The 7,219-nt window shown below is 39.9% G+C and overlaps 1 pseudogene; it reads right to left on the reverse strand.

The window, feature by feature from the left end:
• Window positions 1-323: 323 nt before the first annotated feature.
• On the reverse strand, window positions 324-6,779 carry LOC115669855 (wall-associated receptor kinase 17-like; annotated as a pseudogene).
• Between the last annotated feature and the right edge of the window lie 440 nt (window positions 6,780-7,219).

Below are 7,219 nucleotides of genomic sequence, written 5' to 3' on the forward strand. Positions count from 1 at the left end.
AGGAGTGAGTAGAGTATTTTTCTGACCTATTATTATATGTAAGGAAAAAATAGACAACGAAGAAAAGATAATGGGAAAGAGAGATTATGATAATGTCCAAATGGCCATACGTCAGCCTTCTACAAATCTACCTCAGTGCACAGCTGTACATATATAATATTAGATTGTGACACTCAAACTTACACAAATGCTTGCACAACTATCAAGTCCAAAACAAATGGCAAACATTACATATATTCAGAATACACAATCATCCCTAGAAGTCCTTACGGACAATTAATAGACATGTTACTACAGTAATAAAGTATCAGATGCTGGAACCTGCTGAATTCATTTCCAGATCAGAAAAGAGAGCCCGTCATCCCATGTTGGCTCATCTCGGAAGTAATTGAAGTCGCATGGGAGTAGAGGTTTTCTTCGTGCACCTCGCCTTCAGTCTCTTCATTGTTTTCTTCAACTGTTGAGCTGTTGAGCTCGCGATTAATCCCGGCGAGTTGCTCAGCCACTTCCCTCATTGCCGGCCTCCTCGCACCACTTCACTGCAATTTCAGCAACCATTCCTACTCTCTCCATTTCATCTTTAGTAGCGCCCTCAAAGTTGATGACATCGGTGAGTGTCTTATCCTTCACGGAAGAGATGAAATAATGGATGATATTGATTGACTCTCCAGACTTAGTAATAAAATTTGTAGGCTTCTTTCCCGTGAGCAACTCGACGAGGACAGCTCCAAAGCTGTATACATCACTGTTAACTGTTAGCATATCAGTGGTTAAATATTCTGGATCGATGTACCCTAATGTGCCTTGTATTTCATTGGCTAAGACATGACTACGCTCTGGTGATGTAAGTACCGAAGTTCCAAAATCAGATACTTTTACTGAGTAGTTTTGATCCAGAAGTATATTCACCGATTTGATGTCGCCATGAATGATTGGAGGTTCTGCGCAGGAATGCATATACTCGAGTGCAAGAGCAGCTTCGGCGGCTATTCTGAGCCAGTTATTCCACGATCTAAAGACGGTTGACACATTCTGATGGATGTGTTGAAAAAGCGTACCATTCGAAATGTATTCATAAACTAGCAATGGTATTCTAGTCTCCAAACATACGCCATGGAGCTTCACCACATTTTTGTGGTTTATTTGCATCACTATTTCAAGTTCATGCTGGAAATCCTTCCTTATCAGAGACTTGTGCACATCTTTAGGCTTCTTGATCGCGACTACGGTGTCCCCAGCTATTCTGCCTCTATAGACGGAGCCGAAACCGGCCTCGCCGAGCTTATTGCTATCATCATAGTTGTTTGTTGCTTTGGCCAGCTTGGCCTCCGTAAAGATTTGAACTCTTTGGTGTTTCAAGAGCTCTCCTCTATTTCGGTTGAAGTTTCTTTTTACGATTCTCCTCCTCCGCCACTTGCAAAAGACTAAAGCACCAACAGCTGTGAAGAAGCACAGAATAATCGCTGCCAACTAATATATGTAACTAGATTAGTGATTCAAGCATGTAATCCTTATGCGGTCCACATAGTACTTAAAAGAAATTAATTTCAAATGCACAACCCATTTAATCCTTTTTTACATAATCTGCATCTATTACCATTAATTTGGATGATTGGTCAAACCTTTCAAAATATAACTACCATTTAATGGTGATAGAAATTGTTTCTCTAACAAAATAATTATACATATTATCATGCAACAATCCTTATGACAGTCCTTATTTAAAATCTGACGAGCGTCATTATAAACCGAATAAGTAATCAATTGAACTCAATTCAAATACATAATACCAGTGTCTTCTATTACTCCTCCCAAAGTCTTTCCTTGACTATAATGAAGAAGGTTTGTAATAAAACAAAAAAGAACGAGGAAGCATTCACCTCCCATTGTTATAGCTGTTTCCCTTCACAAATGGTATGAAAACTCGGTGAAATCTTTTAATCACTTATGCACGAACAAAGATATTGCCCAAATTTGTATTTGCCAATTAAAAACATGATTGAAGGATTTATACACTAAGGGTAAATGACACAAATGGTTCTCGAACTTTGGCCAAATGTGCAATGAGATCTATGAACTTTTAATTTGTTCAATGTGATGCCTTAACTTTAGCCTAATGGGCAATGTCGTCCCTGAACTTTTAATTTATTCAATGTGGTCCATGAACTTTTGGTACATGTTCAATTTAGTCCCTGAACTGTATGAAAATGTTCAACGTTGTCGCTAAGTTTAGGGACCACATTAAATAAATTAAAAGTTCAGAACGGCATTTCACATTAGACTAAAATTCATGGATCTAGTTGAATAAATTTAAAGTTCATAAACCACATTGCACATTGGATCAAAGTTCAAAAAATATTTGTGTCATTATCTCATAGAGATGAAAGAAAATGTAACCATTTTTTATCTACATATTAATTATTTCTCTCTATACCAAAATGCACTAGTAGAGAAGATCAAGTGAGACAAGGATGCTATCCCCAAACTATATGCCTCTCTTCGCCATTCAAGGGGACTGCCTGTTAGTCTCAAGACTTGCTTCTCTAACTAAACATTTAGGTTTTAGTTTTTCTAGATTTAAGTTTCAGTTTTTCAGATCCACAAGTTCCATATTGTGACAGGTTCCATATTGTGACAAGTGAAGAGCATACTCAACCATATCACCTTACCGAACCAACAATAAGATCCTAATAAAAAAAAATCATTCTAGGAGAAGCTAAAGAAAATTTAGATGGTTATGAAATAAGTAGAAAACAATTGTACCACATTGCTTTGTCTATAAAGGACTTTCCAAACTTGCATCTTCTTATTTGACCAAAAAAAAAGAAACTTGCATCTTCTTTAAAAGCAAGACTTGCAAGGACAAGCGACCGTTCTTATGATATTATTGTTATTATTATTAGTCCATATTTCTATAAAATTATTAGATTAAAGTAAAAGAAAAATATTTTTTTCTGAAAAGTGTACACGTGGCAGCGCTTATGCTAGCCTTATTAGCCAGTCTCGACTGTTGTCCTAAAAAACCCCGCTGCCCCAGGCTTTTAGGTATGAAGCCATTCCTTTTTTGTAGCTTATTATCCAAACTTTGACATTTAATTATATATATGATTAACTTCAAGAACTTTAAATTTGTAAGATAGATGAGAAAATATATTTTTATACCCCGGAAAAACTAATATACATCCACCGCCAAATCTCAATTAAACCATGGATTATTATACCGCATTCTGCCAGCCTAATCTTAAGTTGCACAAGCAATGTAAAGTGGCATCTGTCATGTGTCCAACAGCTACACTTCTGTTTATTCTAAAAAACTTTGTCCGTCTGTTTCTACTATTTTACTTTTTTTTTCTTTTTTTTTTCTGTTCTGTTTTTCTCTTCCAATCTCTTTCAATAGATAATCAATTGAAGATCTTGTGAACCATTCACGGGATATTACCTAAAGGGAACAATTTTCACCCAAATCTAAACTCAACCAAGACATGCAAGTCTGAATAATAATTACTGTAAAGGGATTTGGCAAAAAAATAAATATAGTAAGCCCCAATTGTTGAAGGTGAGTTGAGTTTCTTGAATTATGGTAACCCAACTGAGCTTCATCAATCTTGAACGCCATCCTTATGCGCAAGTTCACCAACCAATGGCGTTTGGCTTTCGTGTCGATCTAGTGCTTAAGGGCCATTATTACTTCAGCAACTCACAAGAGAAGATAGCAATTCTCGAAATTTATATCATTATTAGGGCTTTTCTCCTCTTGAAATCAGAAGCTCTAGTTGTTAGTTTTGGCCCAGGATTTGTAGGTTTGGTCGGGATAGGAATTTTCACTAAGAGACGCGGTGTCCTCCCACGAATGTGGTTTCAGAGGGTGCGCTTCAGAAAAAAAGACGAACAAGGAGGTACAAGAAAAACAGCTTAATTCCCTAAAAAATTCTCAACTTTAGGTCTAGTCTCAATTTTGCCCCGAATTTTTTTTTTGTCTTGGAAAAAACCCCAAACTTGAGGTTCTGTACCAAATTTGCTCCGGAACTTTTCTTTGTCTAAAAAAAAACCCCGACTTTAGGTCTAGTCCCAAATCTACTCTGAATGTTTTTTTGTCTAAGGAAAAAAAATCACCAATTTTTACTCTAATCCCAAATTTGCCCCCATTAGCCCTTTGTCCAAAATAGTCATTAGTTGTCCCTAATTTTCATATCCTGAAACGGTTTCATTTTGGAGATAATTTTCCATGTCATCTTGTTGACGTGGATTGGTTATCAATGTGGAAATGCCACTTCAAATTGTGACTGGACTATGAGGGTAGATTTGAGAATAGATTGAAAGTTAGTGATTTATTTTAAAGAAAACAAAATTTGGGACGGATTTGAGACTGGATCTAAAGTTTGAGATTTTTTCTGAAATAAAAAAAAGTTCGAGCGAATTTGGAATTGGACCTAAAGTTTAATGTTTTTTTTTAGACGAAAAAATGTTTGGGGCGGATTTTGGACTGGACCTAAAATTTGAGATTTTTTCTGTGACAAAAAAAGTTCGGGACAAATTTAAAACTAGACCTAAAATTGAGGGCTTTTTAGGGAATTGGGTCCAAGAAAAACAAAGGAAAGATGTAATCCGCGTTAGCCATGGACCGAATAGGGACACGTGGCAGCTTGTGGCTCATTGCTTGTGTTACAGGGGATCACAACGACTATGTACGATATAATAATCCATAAAACATATGTCAAACCCACTCCAAAATCAACAATGATTTGATAGAATATGAAGCATCCAGTGAATGATGAGGGGATATATATGGAATTACCTGAAACAACTATGACACAAGGAGAAATATGGCAAGTAGTTCCAAATAGGCAATGGCATGCGTAGTTCCCGAGCGTATTCTTGCACTTTCCATGACATGGGTATATTTTTGGATGCTTGCACTCATCAATGTCTACATTATGCAGAAGAGAAACTGAACCGTTATCTTGTGTAATGGAAAAGATAAATTGAACAAGTCTGTGCATGGATTATTAGATAGATAATGCTATCCCATTAAGCTTTCGATTAGAGTACCGTGACACGTGTCCACTCTCTCTCAAGTTATCTTTTCTTTCTCCACTCTAAGTCTCTCTCCACGTCGAATCCGAGCTCAACAATGGCATTGTTCTTTGCCATTGACTGAGATCGACGCTGCCTCGAACTCCATATACGGACCCGTTGAGGGCACACGAGCTAAGAAAGGATCCAGCATACATAACTCGCGGAAATTGAGCTTTTGCAATAATGCATGGACCCTACGTTGCAAGAGCCAAGCGAGGGGTCCTATATAGTCATTGGGGACGACGACTGAGCTTAGGAAGGAGGAGGATGATCTTTACATGCAGACACAAAATTATAAATTGAGCTATTATTCTCCGAGTGAGGTGGATGTGCTAATATGCATGTCTATCACTAAATACGATGGACTCATTAGATTTAACCCTTTAGATTCATTATAGTACGCGTACCACGTTCAATATGTTTGTATATGGGAGAGGAGGCACAAAGGTTTCAGAGAGAAGGCAAAATTGTCACTGTAACATGAGAGTAGAATAGCCAGAAATGTTGACGACGATGTTTGCAGGGTGATGGCAATGGCCTCAACTTATTCTATTAGGCAAAAAGTTTGAACCTCATGGGAAGTTTTTGCCGAACCCAGATTTACTCGACCAGGTCTAGCATATTCATTGATCATGCAGGTTCCGCGTGGACTCCACGGGATCAATTCTGGAGATGGCTATAAATTGAGACAAAATTCCCCTACTTTATATAAGCCTCCCATTAAAATTATATCATGTGGTAGGACGCATCAAATAAGTGAGAAAAACGTACTTTCTCTGTCTTCCCCCTCTTACCCTCCAGTCAACCCAACGTCCCCTCCACCACCACTTCGGCCCAGCCATGCTGCAAACGTTGCAATCATTGTGACCATCGCATCGCCATCCCTGCCACGGTTGAGATTGGTGTTCAGATGAGTTAAGGTCACGACCCCACCGCCATGCACCATTGCCTCATCTCTCTTGATGAAAGGCCGGTGCAATTTTGTCTTCTCCGTTCAGGCAAGCGAATTTATTCCCATTCATTGCGGATAAGATGGTATCAAGGATTTGTTACTGCCGAGACGAGGTACAACTCAGACTCATGAAGAGAGAGAGAGAGAGAGAGAGAGAGAGAGAGAGAGAGACGTCGTTGCTTGCAGTGGTGGTGGCACTTGTTGTCATCTCTGAAGTGGAGGTGCTGTTGTCGGTGGACGTAAGGGAGTGTGTATTGGTATAGTAACGAGACATTGCCACGGTGGTCGGACGGCACGTGAAGGCCGACGGTGGGCTCACCTAAGGTGGTGGGTGAATGATGGCGGCTGTGGCAATGGCGTGACTCGTGAGGTGCAAGCTGAAGAGTGGAGGTAGAGAGTGAGGAGAGAGGAAAGGGTAGTGCAGATCCAGTGGCAAATGGGTAAACTAGGTGGAATCAGTACATAGATACAGTACATCTCTATCCCGCTCTTGGATGGGGATTAATTCATAAGTTATCCACACAATTCATTCGAGTGCAATTATGCATGAGGAGTCATATATGTTAATTACCTGTACACCCTTGGATTGGATCATAGGGATTCCCTTCGTACCCATCCTTGCAAACGCAGCGGTAACCCCCTACATTCCCAAAGTCGTCGCATTCCGTGTTTTTGCCTTTGCCTGCATAGGCAAAGCTCAACTGGTTCGACCTGGCCTTGTCGCAAGTCTTGTTCTCTGCGACCATCCATTCCAGATAAGTGGTCACGTTATTGAACGTGGTGGTGTTGAGAATCGGAATACTCCTCCTGTAGGCAAGCAGCAGTTAAGTATCGTTATGTTCTTTCGGGAGGCTGACGGCCATGGCCGACTCGTCAACAAAGATTTCGTGTATCGTTACATTTTCCAACAGTAGTTGGTGAGCGTTGGTGCAATTGAGCACAAAATCTCTGGATCTCGCATGACTGATTTCGAGCCCGAACGGATAAGGTACTTCCACGTCCCCACAACACGGGGGTGAGCAGGGCTTCTTCCGAGCGCCACCTTGTCGCAACCGCCAGGCCACAGCCAACGTTAGAAGCCAATGCACTACCTTCATTTCCAAAAAAACTCGCTCAAACTCTCTCACTATGTTTGTCCGTTTCGGGACCTTTGTGCTTCTGCCCTTGTGCACAGAGTTGGAGCCAAGTGCG

This window comes from Syzygium oleosum, unplaced genomic scaffold, assembly GCF_021117445.2.
Source record: "Syzygium oleosum isolate NSW1041296 unplaced genomic scaffold, Sole_v2.1 Sole_v2.22, whole genome shotgun sequence".
Taxonomy (NCBI): Eukaryota; Viridiplantae; Streptophyta; class Magnoliopsida; order Myrtales; family Myrtaceae; genus Syzygium; species Syzygium oleosum.